This window comes from Bos javanicus, chromosome 16, assembly GCF_032452875.1.
Source record: "Bos javanicus breed banteng chromosome 16, ARS-OSU_banteng_1.0, whole genome shotgun sequence".
NCBI lineage: Eukaryota > Metazoa > Chordata > Mammalia > Artiodactyla > Bovidae > Bos > Bos javanicus.
Genome location: NC_083883.1, coordinates 44,886,066 through 44,912,523, shown reverse-complemented (window position 1 = coordinate 44,912,523; position 26,458 = coordinate 44,886,066). Strand labels below are relative to the sequence as shown.

The window sequence follows — 26,458 nt, the reverse complement described above, 5'->3', positions numbered from 1 at the left end:
ATGTGTCTTTGTGAGCCCGTCTGCGTGTGTGCGTGAATAAGTGTATGAATGTGTATGTGTGATGTGTTTGTGTGTGTGTGCCTGTGTGTCTCTGAGTGTGTGTGTGTGCGAGTTAGTGTGCACCTCTGAGTGTGTGTGTGTGGTGAGTGTGTCTCTGTGAATGTGTGTGCATCTCTGAGTGCGTGTGTGTCTGTGTGGCTTGAGTGTGTGTATGTGTGTGTGTGTGTGTGTGTGTGTGTGTGTGTGTGCCATCCATGGTAACCTGGCAGTGAGGATCGCTGGCTCCTGGATCCGCTTAACTCGCCTTTCCCTGCTTGGTTCTCAAAACAGGGCTGCCCTGAACCAGGGTACAGGGCAGGAGGGCAGGGCGCCTGGTACCAGCTGAGGAGGGTGCAGGCTCCTCCCTCCCTCTCTCTTTTTCTCTGAAAATGAACTGAACAGTTCGGGGGTGAGTTGGCAGGGGCCGCTTCCTGAGTGAGTAATATTTAATTAAATGCTCCAGCCAGTAGCATCAGAAACTGGTCATGAGTTGAGTTTTAACAGGTGTTGATGGTAAAAAAGCATCTCTGGTGACTAAAGCCTGGTGTCCTTGAAAGAATTCTCTCCTGGGTAGAACATTTAGGGGGGGCAAACCTGGAATCCTGGTTTGGGTGTGAGGACAGGAAGCAAGCTAGGGGGCGGGGCTGTCCCTCCCTTTTCTGATGAACCCATTCCTGACACCACCCCCTTCCCAGTGGCTCCCCCACTGGGAATCACAGAGCTGGGGAAGCCGTGTCTTATTAATACTTATGGGGCATTCATCTGGGCCGACCCTTCCTTTCCTGCAGAAGCCCAGAGAGGGTGGCTGGCTTACCCAGACTGCACAGCCAGAGCTTGTGGACCAAATCTCGGGAGCCCTAACTGTTACTGGTTGGTTACTGTCATTGGTTACTGTCGCTAGTGCTGAGATCATGGGCCAGGCACTTCGTGTCTCCCCAGATGTCAAGTGATGGGCTGGATCAGATCATTTCAGTTTTCTTGTTCTCTTACTGCTTTGTCTTCTGCAGAGCGAGCTTTACCCAGTAGATGGAGAGAGAGAGAGATGGGGTGGCATGGCCTAATGCAATAATAACTCTACAAACTTCCTTTCCTTTCCCAGTCTGGCTCCCACTAGGGAAGCAGAGAGAATAAAAACAGAGGCACATTGACCGCAGTGGCTCTGACAGTCACGAGCAGGGCAGGCCTGGCGTCAGAGAGGTTGGGGCTTTAGGGAGAATCAGTGGGTTCTGGGGCTTATTAGGGAGGAGTGGTTCTGCCCGGGGTCCCTGATGATGTCACTTTGGAGCTGGGAGAGGCTACTTTCATTGGGCTGCTCCAGCAAGTCTGAAACCACCCTTCAGTGGGCTCCCTTGGGTTGCCTGGTAAAACTCTGACATGGCCTGGGCAGTCATCTTCCTTTGAAGCAGGGGAGGAGGGTAGGTGTCCAGCTGGTGGAGGCCCACACTGCCTGCTGCTGAGCTGAGAATGATGGCTGCATGTTCCCTCAGGGCCGTACCTTCTCCCACCTTCCCTCTCCTCCTGGGTGAGCAGAGACTTGCCTGCCTTGTATTTTCACATTTAGTAAAACCTCTGATTCATACAGTTTGCGAGCTGTGTTCACGAGCTTCGTCTGGGAATTTTGCAACAATTCCTCCCAAGAGCTAGGTTCTGGCTGTTGTTCATGATCGATTTATCTTTGTTCCTGAAAAGTTTGAGAATGAGCTTCTTAATCAGGACAGAAGCACAGGGTATGCCTCGATCCACCTAGGGATGCATAATCTCATCCTTCCTCCACAGGCCTGACTAATGAAATTCAGGCTTAAAAGGACCTTTATTTTGGACTTTCAGCTGAGTGCTCTTCTATATCTCGGTTATCTGATAGCCTCCCTCCCACCTCCCCAATCTAAGAGTAAAAATTCTGCTCCAGTAGGTGCCAGACACTGTGCTGCTAAGTGCTTTATGGGTGAGATCTTGCCTGACACTGATGATGGTAAGAATAAGAATATTAAAGAGAAATAATGTTATCTGCTACTAGGCTCTGATCTGAGTCCTTGACACATTAACCCTTGTCTTTTTCCTAAGAACCCAGGGCAGCAAGTGGGTTCTTCCGCTGTCCACATGGCTTGGCCAAGGTTAGGATTTTGGCACGTAAGCCCTTAATCAGTACAGCCTCCCACCTCCATCACCGTAGCCTTTCCTTAAGGAAGCATGTGTTAATTTTTAAGTAAAAAATTGTTATGATTATGGAAAATTTCAAACATATACCAAAATTGAGAGAAATATAAGGTTCCCTCACCAGCTTCAAGTGTCAGCATGCACACACATGAATGTATATGCACATATGCACGCCCGCCCCCACCCACACATAAACACACATCACACACACGTACTGTTCCTGGCTTGTGTATGGCTCGGATGCTTAGTCGTGTCTGACTCTTTGGGACCCCATGGACTGTACCCACCAGGCTCCTCTGTCCATGGGATTCTTCAGGCAAGAATACTGGAGTGGGTTGCCATTTCCTCCTTCAGGGGATCTTCCTGACCAAGGGTTTGAACCGGTATCTCTTGCATCTTCTGCATTGGCAGCAAATTCTTTACCACTGTGCTACCTGGGAAGCCCTTTCCTGGCTTGTTGGGAAACAAATCTTACACGTAATGTCAGGTTACCTGTGAGTTCTTCCTAAGAAGCTGTTAGAGGAAGCGTTAAGTGTCCAAGGGGCTTCCCAGGTGGCACTAGTGGTAAAGAATCCACCTGCCAATGCAGAAGACAGAAGAGACATGAGTTCAGTCTCTGGGTCGGGAAGATCCCCTGGAGGAGGGCATGGCAATCCACTCCAGTATTCTTGCCTGGACAATCCCACGGACAGAGGAGCATGGCAGGCAACGGTCCACAGAGTCACAGAGTCAGACACGACTGAAGTGACTTCATGCACGTAAATATCCAAGATGTGGACTTTGGAGGGCGAGCTGGGGTAAAGGTACTTTTCCAGACTTGGAGCTGAGGGTCCTTCCTGGCTGGGCCAAGGGGAGGGTGGCTCTAGAGAGGGATCTGTCCTGTTGCCACGCACCACCCGCTGCAACCCAAAAAACGTTTGGGAAACTTCCTGCTGTTTTGTGTTTTAAAAGTTCTATTCCTTGCCCAACATAATGAAGAAGTGCGTCTGCTGGTTGGGAGACATAGCACACAGGCTCCCTGGGCCTCCGTTGGAGGAGCTGCCAAGGCACAACCCTAGCTGCGCCCCCCAACCAAGGCTGGGCCTGGGCAAGGCAGGCCTGGGCTTTCAGGCAGGGCTGGACAGCAGGAATGTGGAAGTGGTTGATCCACAAATGCTGTGCCAGACCTAAGCCTGAGCTTAACCGTCTTAAATTCCCCTGTGGATGATGGTGGGCGTGAGAGCCTCAGCCGCCCTCGGGGTACCTCTGGAGGAGGAAGGAGGTGGTGGGTCATGCGGTCCCAAGGCTGTGGACGTGTGGGATGTCAATGCCACACTGAGTAGAAATCTAGGATCAACCTGGTGACACGGTCTTGACAGGTGCCCCAGCTGTGAACAGCCCTCGCTGGACAAGCTGCTTGTGGTCACACACAGCTGCCGGCTCTGCCCTCGGGGCCTCTGGTTGTTCAAAATGTTGCCTTGGGTTCCGTCACATCTGTTTCCTGCCGGGCGGATGGCAGTGACCACATTTTCAGGGTGAAATTGGCAGGTTTGGTGACTTGTTGGGCGTAGGGCATGAAGAAGTGGGAAGAGTTGCAGGTGTCTGTTGAGAGGTCAGAGTGGCTGGTGACCCTTTAGGGAGGGCTGGGGGCTAAGGAGACATGGGTGTGCCTTGAACCTGTCCCAGGTGGAGATGGTCTCTGCAGATATGTCCAGATGGCAGGTGGGCCTAGGGCTCAAGAGAGAGGTCTGGGCTGGAGACAGAAACTTTGGAACCTTCTTTTAAAGCGGGTTAGTGCCATCCCACAAGAGAGTGTTTGGCATGGGGTGAGGCATGCCTGGGGCATGGAACCCTCATTCCCAGCATTTCAGCTAGAACTGGGGAAGAGACCCTGGCACTAGCACCCTCAGCCTAGTGTTCCCGCCTGGCCTGTGCGTCCTGGGAGAGTCCACCCCGACAAAGAGGGTGTGTGCTGGGGTCTCCACAGTTGGCACCTGGATGCCCAAAGGCCATCTGGAAAGACTTCTCTTGGCTTAAGGGTTTGATTTTTCTCTCTCTTATCTTAATCACGGTAAAATGTACGTAACATCAAAATTATGTCTTAACCACCTTTAAAAGTTCTTTATTTGATTTTTGGCTGCACGGGGTCTTTGTTGCTGCCCGAGGGCCTTCTCTTGTTGTGGCGAGCGGGGCTGCTTGTGGTGCACGGGGCATCTCATTGCCCTGGCTTCTCTGGCAGAGCACAGGCTCCAGGTGCACAGGCTTCAATAGTTGTAGCACCTGGGCCCAGTAGTTGTGGCACACGGGCATAGCTGCTCTGTGGCATGTGGAATCCTCCCGGACCAGGGATCCAACTCGTATCCCCTTCCTTGGCAGGTGAACTCCCATCCACTGTATCACCAGGAGTCCACATCTTAACCATTTATAAGCGTACAGCTCGGTGGTATTAAGTACTTCACTTTGTTCTACCACCATCACCCCCTCCATCTCCAGAACTCTTTTCATCTTGTGAAACTGAAGCTCTATCCCCATTAAGCACTAGCTCCCCACCTCCCCTCTCCAGCCCCTGGCAACCACCATTCTACCTTCTGTCTCTGTGAATTAGACCACTCCAGGCCCATCAGATAGCTGGAATCACATGTGCTTGTCCTGCTGTGACTGGCTTACTTTTCCTAGCATGATGTCTTCAGGGGTCATCTGTGTTGTAGCACGCGTCAGAATCTCCTTCCTTTTAGGGCTGAATAACATTCCATTGTATGCATGGACCACATCTTGCTTATCCATTCATTTGAGGCTGGACGCTTGGTCTCTGCTTTTTCATTGCTCTCCCTGAGAGTTATAGGCTCCCGGGAAGGAGCCCTCGTCGTGGGCCTTAGGGGTCCCTGTGGGAATGCAGAGTAAGGGGGCTCTGATGGTGGGCTCTGGGGCTCCTGCCCCTCCCCAGTGTGACTGGCCCAGCTTCACAGCTTGCTGTGCCCTCCAGCTGGTCAGAGGTAGATGAGGCTGCTCATGGGGTCATGCATGGACCTGGGAGCCAGGGTCACAGCCGGGGGGAGGGGCCCCAGGACTCAGGCTTCACTTGGCCGAGAGCTCCCAGACCTGCTGTTCGGGTGGGAGAAGCGACCCCTCCAGCCCCATCCAGCTTCTCGTTCCCAGGGCAACATACACCTGGTTTCCCCTCCCTCACTCCCCTGGCACTGGAAGGTCTTTCCAGGAGCTCCTGGAGGTCCCCGTGCTAACTGCCCAGGCTCTCCAGGACCTTCTAGCTCATGTCCACTCACCATCCTGCTGCTTTGGCGCCGTGGCCCCCTCTCCGCCTACAGAGCACTCTCCCCCGCCCCCTTCCACCCGGACCACTGCTGCCGCCTCTTGGCCCTTTCTACCTTGTCTCCCCCACAGACCCCTCCCACCCCCACCCACAACCCCTCCTCACATCTCTCTTGGGCCACCCACCTCCTCATGCCGGCCCCCCTCGCCCCCTCCTAGCTTCAGTCACCAGCATCTGAATCCTGCTGACTACCCCCACCCCTTGGACTCTCGTCATAGGACCTGACCGCCAAGTTTTCAATTCCCAGATCGGCATCTTCCCCACGGCTCCGTGGACCATCAGGAACTCCAAAACAAGCCTCTTCTCGTGCGCTGTTATTGACCCACTTGTGTTCATTCTTTCATTCAAACTTTTGTTGAGCCCCTGTCGTGTGTGGCCAGTCTGCTGGGGCTGAGAATACAATGATGGAGTTGAGGGGGGTTCCTAGCTCTCCGGGTCCTATCTGTCGAGTGGGAGATGCAGGCTTGTCTCCCTGATGACCTACCCTGGGGCGTAGAGGGATACTGACAGAGAGAAGGTCGTCAGGAGGCAAGTGGGCCTTTCAGGTGGAAGGATGGCAGGTGTGGAAGGTGAGTGTGGGCCAGTGTGTGGCTGGAGTGGGGCTGAACGAGGGCAGAGAGGATGGAAAACACCAGGAGGTGAGTTTGTGGGGGAGAGGGGCCAGGATATTAGGAAACACTCCCACAGGGAGGGGGAGGACACCGGGGGATACTCCAATGGGGAGGGGAGGACACTGGAGGGTGTTCCCATAGGGAGGGGGGACTTTGGGGGTTGCTCACACTGGGAGGGGCAGAACCCAGTGGATGCACCTGGAGGATGGGCTCTCGTGTGGACTCTTCAAGGCAGTGACTGAGTGTTTCAGGACAATGACTGGTTCTGTTGGCTGTCTCCACCTTCTTGGCCATGAGTCCCCACAGCAGGGTGGCTGAGTCCTGGGCCTCCATCGTGGTGGGGTACATGTTGCTTCCTTCTCCAGCTCATTACATTTTCACTAGGTAGCTTTGACTGTGGAGAGCCCTCTGGGCACCACAGAACTGGTGTGTGAGGCAGGGGAGAACCCATTCTCCTGGGGTATGCTTCTTACCCTCCAGCCCAGATGCAGAAGGGAGTGTGGGGGATGTGGGCATAGGTGGGCAGGCAAGTTGGGCTTGGGGATGCTTGAACGCCAAGCTGGACAGTTTGGATGTGATGGAGTCACCATTGTAGGAAGAAGAACCACACACAGATCAGGAGGAGAGCGGGCAGCGTGAATGCACGCACAGTGCCGGGCTCAGAGCACTGCCACCCACAGCCACCTAATGGAGGTTGGCTTCTCTGGATGCTCTCCCAGGGGCTGTGTGTGGCCAAGTGGCTCAGCCTTCATAATGTCAGTGAGGCCTGTAGAATAGGTACGTGTTACCCCATTTTACAGATGAGGAAACTGAGACCAGTTCAGGGCTGCTGGGAGCTAGGAGCTGAACTGTGCAGCCTTGGCTCCTGGGTCTACACACTTAAATACCACGCTCTGCCACAGAGAAGGGGAGCAGTAGAAACAAGTGAGCTGTGAGACAGGCTAGAGGGTTACATGTCACCTGTGGCCTGGTGCATTGACTGATGGGGGCTGACAAGAATCAGAAGTGGCCCTAGGTTTGAGGGGAAATGATGCCCACCACACACACACACATGTAAATGGGGTTGGTAGTTCTAACTCCAGGATGTGTCCATATGCTCTGTGATACCAGCTGATTATAGTTTTCTTTTTTTAATTGAGGTGAGGTCCACAAAACATAAAACTAACCATTTAAATTTCTTTTCTTTTGGCCGTACCATATGGCATGTGGAATCTTAATTCCTCGACCAGGGATCAAAACCGCACCCCCTGCAATGGAAATGTGGATGGAGTCCTAACCATTGGACCACCAGGGAAGTCCTCCAGATTACCCATTTTTAAAATGAGCAACTCAGTAGCAATTAGTACACTCACAGTATTGTGCAACCAGCTTCATCTAGTTCCAGAACTTTTTCCCTCCAAAGAGAAAGCTTGTACCCATTAAGCAGTCCCTTCCCGTGTCCCTCCCCCAGCCCCTGGCAAGCACAGTCTGCGTCCTGTCTCTATGGATTTGCCCATTCCGGATATTTCCTATACATGGAACCATCCACTCTGGGGCCTTTTGTGTCCGGCTTCTGGCTAATTACGTGGGGCACAGCAGATTGAAGTGTTTCCTAGAAGGAAGTTGGATTTCCCCTCCTGACTCGCTTGGGGGTCACTCGAAGGTAGAAACAAGAGCTTGTCTAAAACATCCACCTGGAAAATGCAGAAAACAGCAGACACCTGCCTTTGGCTCCTTTTCCATTGCCACCAAAGACCCAGACACTGTCCTCTTGCAGTCCGCGGACTTCTTCATTATTCTGAATTTTTTTCCAGTGATCTTTTAAAAGTGAGCACCTGCAGTCTCAGCTCCCTTCTTAAAGCCCTTCAACAGCCACTGTCACCGGTAGGGTGGGTCTCCAGAGCCGGGACACAGCCCTCAGGGCACGACCTGGTCTGACCTCACTTTGCGGCCCTCCTGCCCCGCTCCTTCCCTCTCAAGCAGCAGAGTCGCCTGTATCTTTTGTGGACCAGCTCCAAGGCTGGGGGTGGTGGTCTCCCGGGGTGGGAACTTTTTCCAGGATTGGTCTCTGATAGTGTTGCAGTTTGGTGCCACTTTCGAATCCTGTTGACCCGTCTGGAAGCAGAGCTTTAGCTTCAGCCAGGTATTTTCTCTTCCCCTTTCCTCCCAGTTTTCTGAGACCTGACTGTCTTTGTCTCATCTGCGGTGTGACCGAGAGCTTCTGCCCTGCTCTGGGTCGGTGATGTCCTGACCAGTGTCCACGGGCAGTGGGGTCATCTGCTCTGTGTCCACCCTTGACTCAGTCAGCAGCCATGGTGCCATGACTGTGGGTAGGGAGACGATGTGTTGACAGGCCCAGAAGTGGGGACGGTGGCCTGGGGGGGACCTTGAGATGTCACCTGAGGGCACACTGGCCTGGTAGTCATAGGAGCCCTCTGACAACATTTCCCTGCCTTTTCCTCCCATTCTTGGACCAACACCTCCTTGAGGGTGTCCCGTTGCCCCTCTGCTCTGTGTATGACTCTGCCGGAAATGGTCTTAGCTTGCATCAAACACCCCCGTGTGCCAGGCACCGTGCCTGCCGCCATAGATGGATTTCACAGCCTGTGAGTCAGGCATGACCTCCCTGTTCACAGAGGAGAAAAGTGAGCATCAGAGATGTCTTCTGAACCACAGAGGTGACATGGCTCTGTGGGTGATAGAGGGTTGGCCTGATCAACAGCTGTGTTCTTTCTGCTGTGCCTGCTGAGCACACTGCATCGTTTACTGGGCACTGTTTCCCAGACACCACGCTAGAGGGGTGGGAAGCAGCTCTGGGCCCTCTGGGATCTGGGATCGAGCAGGTGGAGATGAGCGACGTGTGCTGGAGACACTAGTTAGCTGCCAGGTATGCTAGTGGGCCTGGTGGGGGGCTTCTGTGACTGTCTAGGGGACCTTGCTCTAGACTGGGGGGTTTTCATGGTGGGCTGCAGTAGAGTGACCCTGAGGAGGGACAGGTTTCACAAGGAGGATCACGCCCACGGGCCAGCTGCCCTGTGGCAGGGAGCCCTGAACACCGGACTCAGGAGTTGTCAGCTCCCCCCATTGACCCCAAACATTGCTCCTGTGATGCCCGCACAAACTAGACATCTTGTCCCCGTTTGCTTTGTGGTCAGCACTCTGACCAGTACCTCTTGGAAGCATCACTTCAGCGCCCCAGTCCTTTTGCCTGGATGTGCTAGACACTCGGTGAGCAGATCATTTACTGTCTGCTTGGCGATCTGGCTGCAGGGCTGACGGACACTGGGGTTTCTGGCTGGGGTGGTGCCGCTGCTCTGTGGCCCTGCACCTTCCCTCGGGTGTAGGGGCTCCTGGGGAGACCCCTGGAGCTCCTGCACCTGCCATGGGAGGGCCACACAGGCAATGGGTCATGTTGTTGGACCTGCCTGTTGGGTTGATCCCAGGAAACCTCACACAACCCTGAGATTAAGTGCAGGACTCAGAGGGAGGCAATTTTTGTGGAGGGTGAGGGGCCCTGCCAAGTGCAGGGTTGGGGGCACTTCAGTGGATTTCTGGGGGAGGGAGGGTTCTTGCTTGTCTGAGGGTCTCTCAATTTGGAGCTTTTAAGAAGCTCTAATGAGACCGTTGCCCTGCCTTTGTGAAGCTGGGCAGGATCATCTTAAGGGCAACACCAATGTGAACTGTTCTCATTACGTATAAATTATATATAAATGTCAGGATCCCTTTAAAAAATCGTCCTCATCTTTGGAGAACTTTGATGTTCAAAAGATAGGGCTTTTCCCCACTTCCTTCCAGTTCCAGCCTGTGGGGCCAATATGAGCTGTTGTGTATGTTTTGTCCCTTTGCCCCCCACCTCCTGCCTCAGGCCCTCCAGGTTCCCAGAGAGCGTATCTTCCACACCATTGTGTCACTCTCAGGGGTGTCTAGACAGCTCGGGATAAAGGGTTTTTTTGTTTAATCCTTCATCATCCAGCCAGTGTTCCCTGAATGCCCGCTCTGTCTCAGCTGCCATGGCCTGCACTGAGAGCTGCCCACACAGCTCCAACCCAAGAGGCGCATCCGAGCCGAGTCCTGAGCCATGACTGGGGTTTCTCTCTGCTCCCCTCCGCCCCCAGGGTGTCTCACCCCACTGAGGTTTTGGTTTGTAGTCAGTGTTTACATGTATTTTTTAAATGGAAAAATGTGAACACAAGCCAGAGCAGAGGCTGGTGTGGGGGAGCAGTCGCCAGCCAATCACTGGGCTCGACCGCACACAGTGGACAGCTTCCTTTCTAGGCAGGTTGGACTAAGGGATGCCCGTGAAGTTCCAGGAGGGTCAGGTGGGGCTCTTGTGCTTTGGAGGGTTGAAACTGTGTTCTTGTTTCCTAGGCAGCTCTGAGAAGGGGACGCTGGGCATCTCATGGGCGTCCCATGACCACCTGCTAAGGAAGGCTGGGCGGGGCTGTGTGGACCCCATCATCTCAGCCCCTGATTTCCTGCTGAGCCTTAGGGATGCCGCAGAGAGCAGCGGGAAGACAGGCCATTTGAATAGAGCACTTCAACATTTTTCTTGAGCAGGGTGGGGTTTTATACGAGGCTCAATTTAGGGGGAAAATTATTTTAGCTGCTGGAAATAATTTGGGGGTCTCCTCTCTTAGAGGCAGATTAGGGGTGGTCTTCTCCACCCTCTCCTGCCCCTGCCATCCCCCACAACATACTTCAGTAAACTCTTAGGAATAGATAAAGGTGAGGACCAGGATGAATTGCAGCACCCAAGATGGTTCTGCCTGAGATACTGAGTTCTCTGGTGTTTGGTGCAAGGTGTGATTTTAGCCACAGGAAGAGGGATTAAAAAAACAGAAGGTACAATCTGTTTGTAGGACATATATTAAGTTCACCTTAAAAATGCATTTCAGATACAGTAGATGCAGACAAATACAGTTTGATTCCACTTACACAAGGTACCTAGAGTAGTCAAATTCATAGTGAGAAAGTAGGATGGTCGATGCCAGAGGCAAGGCGAAAGGGGTTGGGGAGTTAGTGTTTGATGGGGACAGAGTTTTAATTTAGGAAGGTGAAAAATTCGGGAGATGATGATGGTGAGAATTGCATAACAATGTGAGTATACTTAGTGCCACTGAACTGTACAGTTAACTATGGTTAAAATAGTATTTTTATATCATGTGACTTTTGGTTGGTTGGTTGTTTAGTCCGACTCTTTGCAACTCCATGGACTATAGCCCGCCAGCCTCCTCTGTCCATGGGATTTCCCAGGCAAGAATACTGGAGTGGGTTGCCGTTTCCTTCTCAAGGGGATCTTCCCGACCCAGAGATTGAACCCGCATCTCCTGTACTACAGGCGGATTCTCTACCACTGAGCCACCAGGGAAACTTTTACCATAATAAAAAAATGTTTTTGTTTTTGTTTTTTTTTTCAAAATGCACCAGGAAGGTACATTTGGAACATCCACGGGGACTTTTCTCCTCGGGTTGAACCACACATAAGTCCTAGTCAGATGAAGTCACTGTGTTTAGACAAAGCAGAAAAGTGGAGCTGGCTTCCCCTCCTTCCATCATGGGCACCCCTTGAGGACCAAGTTTTGCCTTGGGTTACCTGTTTTCCCTGAATTTTTGTAAGACAGAGCAGGTAGTACCCACCTTTCTGGATACTGTAGCAGTGGGAGGCTCAGAGTGTAAACAGTCGGGGCTAGTGGATTCGCTTCTCTGAGGGTGGAAACTGGGGCAGGGGAACTGCAGTTTTGCCAAGTTCATAAGTTTGCCAAGTCTCCTGGGTGCTGGTAGAGATGCAGGTGGATACAATCATAGAGGTTTCTTAGGTGAGCCGCTCATGGGCTGAATTTTGAGGACTGGGTGATCTCAGCCCTTGCCCTCTCATAGAAGCAGGACGGTTTGGGGGAAGCACCTACTGACAGCTGCCCAGGTGGAGTCTGGGGCTATGGAGGATGCAAACGTGAGGGGATCAGCAACAGCCAGTGCCAGTTGTACAAATGGGACTGGAGGCTGTGTGTGTTCCTGGCGGACCTGCATACGAGGATCACCTTTTCCTTTTGGGTTTAGACCACTTTGCTTAATGTTTATTGAGCACCTGCTATATGCCGGGCACCATGCTTAGCCCTTTCCTGTGCATTAACTTATCCTGCTCCCAGGAGTCTTGTTGAGTGTTGAGTGTGTGTGTGTGTGTGTCGGCGGGGCGGAGGGGGGCGGTAATTGTGCCCATTTCACAGATGGGAAAACTGAAGCACAGAAAAATGAAGTCATTTGCCTGGGACCACACACAGCCATGTTAGATACAGACCCAGCCTGTGGTCTGAATCACTGTTGCACACAGTGTCTGAGCCTGAGGAGGCACATGATCTGGAGGAGGTGGGGAGTGGGTCTGGAAGCAACAGTCACTGGAGGAGACCGTAGCCAGGCAAAGGAGGGAGCCAAGCTGGGGAGGGGAGAAGGGGTTCATGTGATGCTGCAGTGTGGGATCGAGGTGGGTCCAACCTGGCCTTGCTGTGTCACCATGTTCAGCCCTTAGCAGTGGAGGCTGAATGTGCCAAGAGTCATTGGTGAGGCCGGGAAACGAGAGATCCTGAGTCTTGATTTTTTCCCTTCAGGAGGGACCCAGACAACTTGAAAATGTCCTCAGACTCCACTGGACAGTTTCAGCATCTGTGCTGAGCTGTTAGTAGGTCCAGCTGTGTATGCTGACTCCTACCTCCCCTGTCCCTTAAATAAAATAGCCAGTCAGCTTGGATAGCTGGGGCTCCCCATCCTGTGAGCAGCCATCCTGGCACCGCCCCCCCAAAGGACCCTGCCTGGGTTTCCCTCGACAAGACTGGCACAAATGTCTTCTTACATTGTTGTGTTTTCCTCTGAGAAAAATCAGCCTTAAGCCTCAGATTTTAATCACCTTCTCGAAGGACACTTCCTGTGGATATTTTGAGTGACAAGTGGCTAAGGTCATGCTTCTAAGTAAAATTAGACTTTTAAACTAGGTCACCAACTCAGATGCCCCCAGGGGCCAGGAAGGAGGCACAGATGAAGCAGCCTGTGGAAGGCTATAGGGCAGGGTGAGGACTGTGGCAAAGCGGCATGCGGGTGTCCCGTACGAGGGGGTGGCTGTCTTACCTGGAGACGTGGAGTCCAGGGAACTACAGCGTCTGCTTTTTTCTCTCCTAAGGGAGGCCAGGAATCTGGATTTTTTTTTAAGTAGACAAATAACTTAAAAAGCTTACTGGGTTTTTTGTTTGTTCTTAAAGAAACAACACAGAATAGAACGTCTGTGCCCTTTCTGTACAGATGAGAAGGGCAGGGCCAGGGAGCCTGGTGGAGTCACACAACTTGGGGCTTAAGGCGCTGGGACAAGACCTGTACCTGCTGGTACCTGGCCTGGCCCCATTTCCCCCTGGCGTGCCACATCCTGGATAAAGCAGCAGGGCTGGGAACCAGCTCAGTAAATTCCCCTGCACCAAGAGGTACACAGCCTTAAGACAATTGCATCCCTGCTCTCTTTTGCTCCCCTACAAAAGGTGTGTTTACGGCTGCCTCTCTGGCACCAGGCACAGAGAACTTCCTTTAGATTGACCCTGGGGATCTCTGGCACTGGCGGAGATCTGTTGTCCTCATTTTACAGATGAAGAAACTGAGACCTGCAAGTCCAGCTGACTTCACGGAGTGGGGATTTGAGCATGAGCCTGACCCTGAGCCTCGGCTTGTAACCATCCCCCGTGTATAGCAGTGAGAAGGACATTTCACCCTTCACCTGGAGCCGGGGGACTCTCCCACAGATGGCAATGTGTTCTCAAGCTGACCCACCCCCCAGGGCATCCCCTGGACTTTGGGGAACCTGGTGTGGAGGTCGGTGCCACCCTGCTGCCCTCCTGGTTGGGAACCTCGAGAGCACAGTTGGCTCCACCCACGGAGGGACCACTCCTCGGCTCACAAGGTTGCTGACTAATTCTCTTTGCAAACGGTTCGGTTTCACATGCTTGAGTTTCCAGTAACTACGTGGGTGGATTTGTTTCATTTAAGGGCAAAACAAAACAAAACACGGAGGGGGTTTTCTTTCCCAAGAAGAGGACTCGCCAATTATGGGTTTACTGCGTGCGGCTCCGGGCATCATGGTGCCGGTCGGCAGCCAGCGGGGCCCCTTGCCAGGCGAGCTCCGAGGTGGGAATCGCTTAGTCATTACCCGCGGGGGCCAGGTGCGGGAGGTTGGGGAGGTGCAGCGGCCACTGGGTCCTGCAGAAGGAACAGGGGCCCTGTGCTCGTCCCCAGTCAGCCCTGTCCCCCAGGGCGGGGGCAGGGGACCCAGGGAAGGTGCCAGGTAAGTGAGATAGCCGGTTTTGCTTGCCGTGGGGCTGGCTGCACCTCCCAAGGGACTGGGCCTGGGAAAGAAACACTGCCCAGCTGGCCAGGCCACCTGCTTCAGGTGAGTTGGAGATGGTGGTGTGCCCGGGGAACAGTAGATTTTGTTGGGGAAGGAGTGAGAGACAGCTCCCATGGGCAAGGGAGTATGTGTATGTGTCTGTCTGCCCCCACAGGCTTCACCAGGTGATGTGTGCATGCTGGTTTGGCGGGGGCACTGGCCAAGCCGAGCAGACTTAACCTTGATGTTGGGCCCCGAGGGTCCTGCCATGCTGGGCATGACCACTTTAGTTGCTGGATGATAAGGGGCCGTGGCTTGGGGCCAAGGGGCTGATTGATGGAGAGGGCCTCCAGGGGCTCAGGGAAGTTGCTATTTATCAACAGGTCTGGGGTTGTGTGATCTCAGAGGCCACGTGTTGCCTTGGCGCAAGTGCAGGCGCTTTGCTGGGTGGCATCTCTGGCCCAGGGTTTCATCCCTGGAGGATGGTGTGCATCTAGCCTGGCTTTTCTGGAGGATGGTGTGCATCTAGCCTGGGTTTGGGGGCTGGAGCAGTTATGAACCTGGCCTCGGAGTCAGATGGAGGTGGCCAGAGTCTTGCTGTAGTACTTCTTGCCTCTGTGACGTGGGCCTCAGTTTCCATCCATCAAATGGGGATGTCAGAGGACCCTGTGGATGGAATAAGTTGACATGGATGAGCTGCCAGTACTGTCCTTGTTGTAACTGAACTCTAAGGCCTGGGGTGGGGCGGGGCCTTACTGTTCATGCACCTTCCTTCTCTGAGGAGGGAACATGCCTTGGAATTTACAATCCTTAGTCCTGGCCTTTGAGAGCTTGCTTGGAAGGGAAGAAGGGCAAATATACTGATAACTCTGAAATAATATCATGTTAGACAGAGGGTAATAAAGGCAGTGAGAGGCAAGTAGAGTTCTGGAGGATTTTGATGAGGTTTAGCAAGTAAATCCAGGAAGGCTTCCTGGAGGAGGTGACACTGAAGCTAGACCTTAGGATATGTAGAAACTGGAGAGGGAGGAGGAAGAGAAGAAGGAAAGCGATCTTTCACTGGTCAGAGGGAATGTGCATATGCTTAAGCGCTCAGATGGTCCCCAGTGTTAATAAATACCATCATCAAAATCGGCAGGACTCCAGGGTTTTCAAAGATGTTTTTATAGATGTGGGAATTGACGCTCAAAGAAGCCAAGTCATTTGTCTGGGATCCAGGTTGGAAGGCAGAATTTAAACTCATTGCCTTGGCTTCCTGGGCCAAGAGGTGAAGTGTGTGTGTGTGTGTGTGTGTGCGCGTGCACATGTACGCCTGCATGGGCTGGAGAGTGTCAGGCCACCAGGTGGGAGAAGACAGTTTTGAAGCTGTGTGCAGCTGATTTCCTGTGGCAAGGGGGCCGATCTTTTTGAGCCCCCGCAGTTCTGTGGGCTTCTTGGGTGGATGCTTTTTATTCTCCGTTGACCTTCTGGCCTCGATCCGTGTGCTGGCTCTGGCCTGCCCTGGCCGCATAGACAGGAAATGAGGACCCAGGTGAAGACCTGAGGGGAGTCCCAACCTTGGTTTGGTTTTTGTGCCCGGGTTCTTCTGGAACTTCCCTGAGCCATGGGCCTTCCCTGGAGCTCCCGGACAGGCGTGAGGGTCTGACCAAGCTTCCCCTGGGAGCCAGGGGATGCTGTGGGCCACCGTGCCTCTGACAGCCAGGTGGGGACCAGAGGAAGCCGCCACCTTCCTCTCCCTTTCCGGGCAGATTGTTCTGGGCTGATGCTGCATGGGGAGGGCTTGCGCTTCCTGTGGCCTTCTGGGGGTGCGGGGTGAGGGGTGAAGATAGGTGTAAGCACCAAGAGTCCCATGATGCCCCTGGGTCCTTGGCCTGGGAGATGGCCACTCATGCCTCCCCTGTCTGGTCCCTCCAGGTCTGTGCCACCTAGACTGTCCATCCTCCCTGGCCCCTGCCTCCTTTTTACACTTCCTCCCCTGCAGTGTGGGCCCTGCCTGATGCGCAGCATCTCCAGGCATCGGTGGTACAGGAGGCAGAACATGATGTCCCTCTTTGTCCCCAAGGCCACCCCCGCCTCTAGTCTCAGGCTTTCAGCAGGCTGGGAAGACTGGGAGGTTTTGTTTTTAATATTTATTTATTGATTATTTATTTATCTAGTTGCACTGGGTCTTAGTTGCAGCACACGGGATCTTTATTTGTGGCATGTGGGATCTTCGGTTCCCTGACCAGGGATCGAACCCTGGACCCCTTGTACTGGGGGTGTGGAGTCTTAGGCACTGGACCAACAGGGAAATCTCAGGACCGTGAGTTTTGATTCTGACTTTCGAACTGGATCCTGGGTAGATGACTTAGCCTCTTTGAGTCTCAGTTTCCATGTCTATAAAGTGGGTGTGAGGATCACCGCAAGGACTGAACTACGTGGTGCCTCGGAGAACTGCTCTTCTGTCATCTAGCAGTTCAGGCGGCTCGTCCAGGTCAGTGCCTCGGCGGGGCTCTGGACACAGTGGGGACCCTCGAGGATTCTCTGTCCGTGGTGGGGACAGTCATGTGAGCTGTAGACAGAACAGTATGACTGGTGTGGTGCACAGCTCCGAGGAGGGCCCCCTAGCCCAGGAAGCCCACCTTGCTGGGTGCTGCTGTAGTGAGTCCTAGAGAGCAGGTGGGGCTGGGAGGTGGGAGCCGAGGGACTGCTGCGGAGAGGGCAACAAGCAGAAGCACCTTGTGGGCTACAGGCTGAGTGTGGACACGGCAGGCTGGTGACAGAGGCAGACGGGGCCACCCCAGCCACATGCTGTTGACCTTGACTGTGGGACAAGCCCCACCTACCCTCAGGGCACCCCGCAGTGGCTGTCCCTCTTCTGGGGCCTTGAAATGCAGGAGCAGGAGGGGAGGCTATCTGCAGGGACGGAGACAGTGCTGGGGCCCTGTTGCTCCACTCCCTGCTTGGGTGGAGGCTGGTCCCCTCTGGAGTTTAGGAAGAGATGGGGGATGCCTGAGGTTAGGCACTTGGGGAAATCCTGGCCTGTGCGGCTGATGGTGAGTGGGGAGAAGACCTAACCATGGAGCAGTCCCAGGTGTCCTCTCGGATCAGAGGCAGGGGTCACAGGCTGGGAACGGACAGAGTGAAACTGAATTGCAATGGAAACAGGTGATGGATTTCTGTAGCTTTGATGTTCAGGCTCCTCCCACACAGGCGTGTCCGGTGTGGTTTTGGGTGGGCGGTGATGTTGGTAGGGTGGGGTTTCAAAGCACCATCCAGCCTGGTGTCTTGTCCTGGAGACAGGATAGCCCGCTTGACATGAGGTCCTGAGTCCACACCCACTGGTCCTGTGGCTGCCCCAGCTTCTGCCTCCCCACTTCTCCCATCTCCTGGATCTCGTGGGAGGACCCTGGCTGGACCTGGCCTTGAGTTGGCCACCTGTCTGCCCAGTCCTGGAGTCAGAGGTAGGACTCTCCTTCTCAGAAGGGCAGAGGGGGATTCACGCTCCAAACCCATTGGGTCAAGTGACTTCTATTGTGGCAGTGGGGCCACCTGCGTGGACAGGGTCAGAGTTCTCTGCCAAGCCCTCCAGATATCCAGGTTGGTGTCCGCGTCTCACTGTTTCTGGGTACCCTCCTCCCTCCTTTGGTTTGTCTTTGCCTCCCTCTTAAATTTACATAGCAGTTACCTCCTTCTATAAATATTTACTGAGCACCCACTATGTCATGGCCATTGTTCTAGGCAGGGAGGTTATAGCAGGAACAGGATAGATTGGAGGGTGATAATTAACCATTACCGTCTGTCAGGCCAGGACCACCCTCTGTGATTTGGGTGCATTTCTATCTTCAGGGTCCACTGGCAACGGCTCCTCCTCCTCCCCCACCCCCAGCTAGGTGGGTTCATTTCATGTCACGCTGGGAACTGGTGATATAGAACTGGGGCTGGCCCCTGTGCTCAGTACCTGGCCTGAGGGCTTGTAAGGAATCCAGGAGGTGCTGTGGAAGTCCTGGGGATGTGGTGTTAGTCACTGAAACCTCCTCCAGGGCGAGATCTTGGTTCTCTCTGGTCAGGTCCTGGTGTCTGCCTAGCACACCAGCTAGGACCAGGTCCGGGGTAGTGGGAAGAACTTGGAGGAATGAGTGAATGAATGAGCTAGCCAACCTCTTCACTGACTGTAGGAAAGTTAGCATCTTTGATCCAGTCCGCTCATATTCCATGGTTGGTTGTGGACTCTTGTCTCCATGAAGGTGGGGGCTCCATCTAACTAGTTCGGCAGCCAAGGTACTTAAGACCATACCTGGAACACGGTGGGGCTTGTTCAGCCAATTCTTTTTTAGCCATCACTTTATCTGGGCTGTAGAGGGTGCTGTAGGCACCCCCGAGTGGCTGCCCCCAACTCCGGCTGATCATGTCCTTCCTTTCAATGTACCCTGGAGGGTGGGCTCCGTGTCTCTTGTTCTCTTGTGAGGACTTTTCATTACATCACTGGTGTTTTTGAAGCCCCATCTCCCATCATGGCTGGTTTTCAGGGAATGGAATTATAGGAAGCTATGGTGGTGAAAGACTGGTGTGACCTGGAGGAGTCACCCCTCAGGCTTTGGTGGAAAACCCTCCCCTCCTTTAAAAATAGGCCTCTTGCTTCTCCTCTGCTCCATCGCGTCTCAGTTCCTGAGTTTCTGCCCCCTCCCCAGGCCAAGGCAGTGGAACTGGCTGCAGTGTGGTTACAGGTACTGGATATGGTCCTATTTCCCTTTGAACCTGCTCCTTCTACACACACACACACACACACACACACACACACACACAGCTGACAGGTACTGGCTATGGTCCTATTTCCCTTTGAACCTTCTCCTTCTACACACACACACACACACACACACACACACTCACACAGCTGATAAAAAGCTCTTAAACCTCCTCAGTTTAGTCTGCTGAGGCCTTGCAGACGGTAGGCCTTAAACATTTGCATTCCTTGGGCTTAGCCTATTCTCTGGAGTGTCGAGTTTCTGGGTTAGTGGTACGTGGAGGGTAAAGCCAGAAGTCTTGACAAAGAAAGTGTGTGTGTGTGTGTGTGTGTGTGTGTGTGTAGTGGAATTCCAAATATTCTGGATGGCGCAGAGTGGCCTTCAAGTGCCAGGGCCCTTTCTCAGGGGAGAGCAGGCCTGACCTGTCAGCCATCCCCTTGGTACCCTCAAGAGACATGTTTCAGCAGTTTGCTTCTCAGACTTTTAGTGAACACTTAATGTTTAGCCAAAAATGGATAAGAGGGCTGTCACAGAAGCTCATGAACCGGGGCAGGAGACAGACACGGGCAGCTAGCTGATGCTGTGTTTCATCACACGTATGGCGCATGCAGAGGAAAGTCCACCATTCTGTCATGAGCTGCCCATTGGCACTGTAACGAACTGTCACCTCCAGAACCAGCCCGATTTCAGTGATGTTAAGATGTGAATCACACTGAATCGTGATGGAGAAACCGTGACAGGATGGCCTAGCCAAGGGCATCACTGAGTTCATGGGGAGGTTCATTCAGCTTCAGCAGGTACCTCGGGGTGGGGGCAGTTTCTGGGCAGAGTAGGGCTAGGAATACAGCAGCAGCAGTGAGATCAATGCCAGTGGGCACCGCTGACCAACGTGTGGCCCTGTTCTGGGCCCTCACTGTTCATTTGTTCACCGCAGCCTCTTACCTTCGGGGGAGCAGCCGCAATAAGTCTGCTGTACAAGTGGCAAAGGTGGGCCCAGGTAACTCACAGCTGGGAATAGCATCAGGCAGGGGATTCCAGTACCACTCTCCCTGAGCTCCCATTCCAGGAGGGTCTTTTTTATTCTTAAAAAATACTTATTTATTTATCTGGCTGTGCTGGGTCTTAGTTGCAGCCTACTAACTTTGAGTTGTGGCATGTGAGGTCTAGTTCCCTGACCAAGGATCGAACTCAGGCTCCCCTGGACCAGGGAAGTCCCTCCCTCTCTCTTTTTTTTTTAAATAGTCTTTGGACTTTTTCCAGATTAAATATCACTGATCATTTAAAAAATTCTATTCGAGTATAGTTGATTTACAATGTTGTGTTAGTTTCTGCTGTAGAGAAAAGTGAATCAGTTGTACATATACATGTATCCACTCTTTTTTAGATTTCTTTTCATACAGATCATTACAGAGTGTTGAGTAGAGCTCCCTGTGCTATACAGTAGGTTCTCGTTAGTTATCTATTTTATATATAGTAGTGTGTATATGTCAATCTCAATCTCCCTATTTATTCCTCTCCACCCGTTGAGGACAGCACACAGGACAGCACACAGGCCCCCGTCCTTCACTATCTCCCCAAGTCTGCTCAGATTTATGTACATTGAGTCAGTAATACCATCTAACCATCTCATCTTCTGCCACCCACTTCTTTTGCCTTCAGTCTTTCCTAGCATCAGGGTCTTTTCAAATGAGTCAGCTCTTCACATCAGGTAGCCAAAGTATTGGAGCTTCAGCATCATTCCTTCCAGTGAATATTCAGGGTTGGTTTCCTTCAGGATTGACTGGTTTGGTCTCCTTGCTGTCCAAAGGACTCTAAAGAGTCTTTTCCAGCATCACAATTCGAAAGCATCAATTCTCTGGCGCTCAGCCTTCCTTATGGTCTCCAGGAGGTAGTTAAGGACAGAAGCCTGGTGTGCTGCAGTCCTTGGGGTTACCGAGTCAGACACAACTGAGCGACTGAACAGCAACAAACAACCCCCTGAGTGGCTCTTTATTAAAGACCCAAACCTCTGGGGCTTAGAGCCTGGTGCCTAGGCTCCTGCTTCTTTGTCTTGGACCCATCCCTGTAGCTTGTCTTGAGTGAGCGCTCCATATGTCCCAGGCCCTGGGGTGCATGTGCATCATCTACCCCTCAAGCCATCCTGGTGCGACAGAGGGTTATCGTCCTCATTTCACAGCTGGAGAAACTGAGGTCCAGAAGGTCTCAGGTCAGAGATGGGATTTGAAATCTGGGTTGGCAACTCCCAAGTCCTTGCCTGTCCCTCACTTTCACAAATTGTCAACCTATGCTCATTTGTTATTTTTTCCCAGTTTGTATCATGCCTTGACCTTTTGGCAAGTGGGATGTCAAAGCCCTGACTTGATGACTGAGTGAGAAGGGGCATCTGTGAGTAAGACCCAGGGTGGCAAGTGTTTCTCAGAACTTCGTGAGAAGTGGTATAATTCCTGGTGAGAGAGGTACTTATGGGCTCCTGGGCCGAATTCTAGAGAGGCCAGGACCGCCTCTGGTTCCCCTCAGGGTGAACATGGGCAGAGTCATTCAGAGGGTCAAGAGAGCCAGTGTGGCCAGGGTCCGGCCATCTGGTCCAGCCATGCCAGTGGTCAAAGGGAGGCCCCCGTGTGGAGGGGAGGGGAGCGCCGCGTTGGACGTTCAGACACCTCCAGCCCTCCCCCAGCCCCCTGTCCTTTGTTGTCTGGCTGCGTCAGACGTCTGGGTTTGCTGGGAGGTTCCTGAATGGGCCTTGGAAATAGGTCACTCCCTTCCCGTGCCGCCGGCGCTGACCCACATGTGACCTTCCCCGTGGTGACAGTGTCTGGCCGTCACTCTTTGATGCTGTCTGTGGAGGGGCAGTGAATGAGTGGGGGCAGGGAGGCCGCCCCTCCCCTCGCCGGCGGTCGAGGACTTTGCCGCCCAGCACCAGCGCCAGCGCCCGCCGGATGCGCCTGCCGGATGCGCCGGCCAGCGGCCCTCTTTCCCTTGGTCATATCGGACAGGGGAAATCCAACACTCCCGACCCTCTGTCTGAGCATCCGACCTTTTCCGCTCCATGAAGAGCCCTGGCTGGACCGGCAGCTTTGACTGGATGCCTGCTGAACCGGAGCCGAGGGGGCTGGCGGCTCCACTGGGCCCCTCCTCGGCCCCCAGCCCCTCTGCCTGGCTCGCGCACGCATGTGCGTTCTGCAGAGTTGCTGGGGTTTTTCTGTCTCTCCCCGTGGCTGGCCTGGGGAACCGTCCCTCAGAGATCGTGGTGGGTCTCAGATGAGCTTGCTGTGTGGCCCTGGGCACAAAGTTGACCGCGAAGATCCGCACTTCGGCATTGACCAATGTCTGGAGTCAGTACTGGACAGCACTTCCCCTCACCTGGGCCTGGAACCCTGTCTGCCACAGAGGGCTTAATTTGGGCTTAATTTTTCGGCTTCATGGAACCCAGACATGCCCATTGCAGAGACAGAACACCAGGTTCATCACCCTCCAAGGAGGCGATGTCCTTCTCACACCTGGCTGCCCTGGATCGCTGGCACCAGATTCCTGGAAAGTGGCCTCTGCCAATCCTTAAGGCCTCCTGGGCCTCAGCGAAGACAGTGGACACTGTCCACACCATTGACATCCCAATGCTGGGGCCGCCTGGTGACAAGCAGTACCTGTCTGCTGCGATGCTCGCACACCTCAGGGGTTGACTGTCGGGTCTCGGAATCACAGGATTTCAAAACCAGGGGGCTGGTTTGGGGCCTCTTCCCTCCCACCTCTTGGATCCTTCCTCCTCATGGATCCTTTCTCCCTGAGGCCAGTGGGAAATTCAGGAAATTCTTTCCTTCAGGAAGGAAGAATCAGGATACAGACCCAAAGAGTGGGTGACGTGCAGGCTTGATGTACCATCTCCCCTTGGCTGCCTGAATCCCTCCTCGGGGTAGCCTGGTTGCTCCATTCTATCAGTCCCTAGTTTTTTTTCCTAGGTTTTTTAGGCCATGTGATTTTTGTGTGCCAAAGCAGGGGACTGGATCCCTGCTGGGTAATCACATGTTCATGCTTTTCCGAGCTGGTTGGCGCATCTGATGCAGCTGGAACGGGCTCCAGATGGACCGTGCTGTGCCATGGACCCACTGCACGCTCAGCACCAGCACATTGTGGGGCTCTTTCCAGTTCCTGGCATTGGTGAATTGTGGCCTGATTAGCTTCATCACATTTGCCAGCCTCCTTTGTGGCAGGTTCCACTGCGATTCTGTGGCTCAGGTGGTCCTCCGGGAGGTTTCAGTGGGGAATGGCCCTTGCTGTCTTCTGTGGTGTGTCTAGGTGCCTGGTCTTGGAAGGGTCAGCTTGGAAGGGCTTGGATCCTGGACACTGTGTACCCAGCAAGGAGGCCAGCTCGGCTGGGGATGGGCAAAGTCAAGACAAAGGCCCAGTTGTGCCCTCGGAGAAAACCCAAACCTGGGTTTCCCTGCAGCCGAAACTGCCAGTGCCCGGCCCACCTCATTCCCATAAAGGGAACTTTGTGTGTGGCTCCTGGCGGCGGAGGCAGCCAGCATCGCCCGGCGCCCAGACGCTCCCTGGGAATGGGCGTGACTGCCTCGGAGCCACAAGTCGCTGCAATGATAACTCCTGTGACCCTTGACCTCTTAGAGCTGACATTGGGCCAGATGATGTCCAGACAGTCCCTGTGTTGGGGACAACGAGTCTGTTCTCCGTGTCTGTAGGCCAGCCTTGTTGGGACCAGACCAGACACATTCTTTCTTGGAAAACCTAGTCGGTGGGGGCTGCCAGGACAGGACTATGATAGGAGGCACCTCGTGAGCCAGTCTGTGCCAGTGGGCGGCAGGGGGCCGTGGGATCCCTGTCTGGAAGCCAGCTCCTCCCTTGCCCCCCACCGGCTGCTGCCCCCTGAATAGAGGGCTTGTGTAGACACTTGACGCTGGGGCCCCAGGGCTCAGGGTGCAGTATGTGGCCGAACTGCTGCTGCTGCTCCTGGGATTTCCAGGAAAGAACAGCCAGTGCAGGAGAGAAGTGGTCCAGGCTGCCATGTCTCTGGGTACCAGTCAGCCGGGCACACTGAGGATGGTTTGGGCTGTGTAGGAGTGGGCTATTGGGGTATTTGGGAACTGAGTTTTCAAGAAATGAGGGGTCTGCACATTAGTTGTGGGGAGATTCCAGAGCAGGTCGAGGGCAGACATACGGATGCCTGACCCTCTTTAAGAAAGTGGTGAAAGACAGGGAAGCCTGGTGTGCTGCAGTCCATAGGGTCACAGAGTCAGACATGACTGGACGACTGAACAACAATGCACGCGAGAGTTTGAGCCTTTCCTTGAGGGGGCTCTGTGCCCGGTACATAGTGGCACTTGGTAACCTTGCCGAGGTGACCTGTGTGTCTAATGGATGCCCCCCAGGTGGTTTCAATCTGGGAAGCCGCACAATCAAATGAGCGTTTGAGAAGGCAGAGCCTGGGCCGGGCTGGGGGCTGGTTGGGAGGGGGCGTGCGGCCAGGGCCTTGGGCAGACTCAGGACAGAGCCTGGGCCCCCACCCCCCCACCCCCAGGGCTGGGGTGGGGAGCCCCCTCCCACTCCCGCTTCCTTCTGGGGCAGCCTGTCACGCTGGCCCCCACGCCCCTCTCCATACGAGGCCGTCTGGACAAGTTTGGGTGGTGGAGCTGGATCCTATCATTAGCTTTGCCCCCAGCATCCTCTCAGCCCTCTTCTTATCCGGAGAGCTGTTTTGTTCACTTCCCTCTTTTAGCTGCCGGCTAATGTTTGTGGCGGATGAGCAGGGTGTGTTTCTAAAAGCAGCCGGCTACCCGGTGAGGCCGCCTTTTCACTTGGGTGGCCCGGCTTCCTGGGCTGGCATAAAACTCCCTGCGGTTGAATTTTTTTTGCTCCTTAAAAATTCAAGGGAAGATACATTCAGGTCCCCTCATCCGCCCTGACTCATCCCGGGAGCAGAAATGATGCTTCAGGGGGCCTGGGGTCTGTGAGGTCAGAGTAACCCACCCACTCCACCCTGCACCTTGCCTGTTCCCACGAGTGTGGCTGGGTCAGCAGCAGCTTTGGAGCCATCTGGTGGAATGCTCTCCATGGGGCTGAATTTGCTCTGCCCTGACTTTGGTTGGTTGGGTCTTTGGTGCTCATGAGATTTCTTGGCTAACGAAGCATCACCGCTCAGTCACCCAAAGTGCCTGTAAGAAAGTCAGTGGGTGGGGTCCAAATGGCCCCTGAGCAGTGGCTAAGAAGGTGAGATGCCACGTTGCTCCTCTGCGGTGGCTGCCTGCCTCCGGCCCAGTGTTTCCTGCTGGGCGGGCTGGCCTGGGAGGATGGGAATGAGGGTTGGGAGGCCCAGCCCTGGAACTGGGGGTTGAGTCTGAGGACCCCAAAGCTGCCGTGCCCACAGGCTCTCCTGCAACTGCGGTGCCCACCTTCCAGAAAGGGGCCACAGGGCAAGGTCACCCTTTGCTCCACCCGCCCCCACCTCCCCAGCCCCGCAGCCAGCCGTCTTCCCTCCCACTCGCCTGGCGGTGGTAACCCCCGGCCGGCTGTTCGGAAGGGGCTTTCCTCTTTACTGCAGTTTAGTCTGCGTTGGTTTAATTTGAAAGACTTGTTGCCTCTGAGTCAAAACATAAAAATCCCCTTGGATGTGCTGTGGTGTTCATTGCCTTGGGAGCCGCTGGCGCCATCTCTGGGGGGGTCCCTAATCCTTCCCTTCCTGCCGCAGCCAGGTGGGTGAGGCTCCTGGGTCTTTAGATCCCAGGCCTCCACCTCCCTTCCTCCCACCTTCATGCATCTTCTGGGGCAGAAGCTCAGGGCTAGGTGTCAGGATGACTCCCCATCCTTATCGGATGTCGCTGGCTGTGGACCAGCCCAGCCCCCTTTGTTGGGAATTCCCTGGCAGACCAGTGGTTTGGACTCTGCACTCTCACTGCCGAGGGCCTGAGTTCAAGCCCCGGTCGGGGAACTAAGATCCCTGCATGGCCAAAAATAAAAAAGGGAAACAACAAATACAGAGAAGGCAGCGCCCCTGTGTCCACATGCTGAACATGTAGAGGGTACCAGGGAGCTCCATGAGCTAGCTGCCTCCAGAGTGGCTGTTTCTAAGATGGTCTGCAGGGTTATGGGTAGAAATTAGTAGCTTTGTTTTTACTTTTATCATCTCTTGTTGAATATCTGGGGGTTTTTGGTGTGTGTTTCATAATGTATGTCATCTATTGATACAGAAGTATGTGAGTATAATATGTGCCCAATATATGTCTTCGGGGAGATACCTGCTTTAAAGCTAGCAAACGGGGTGCATAACCAAAAAAAGGCTGAT

General features: G+C 53.9%; 1 protein-coding gene across 2 annotated transcripts in view; it reads left to right on the top strand.

Annotated features, from left to right (window-relative positions):
• LOC133227823 (SPRY domain-containing SOCS box protein 1) overlaps positions 1 to 26,458 on the top strand; it is a 134,493-nt gene that overhangs the window by 64,572 nt on the left and 43,463 nt on the right. The gene's annotated exons all lie outside the window — the stretch shown is intronic.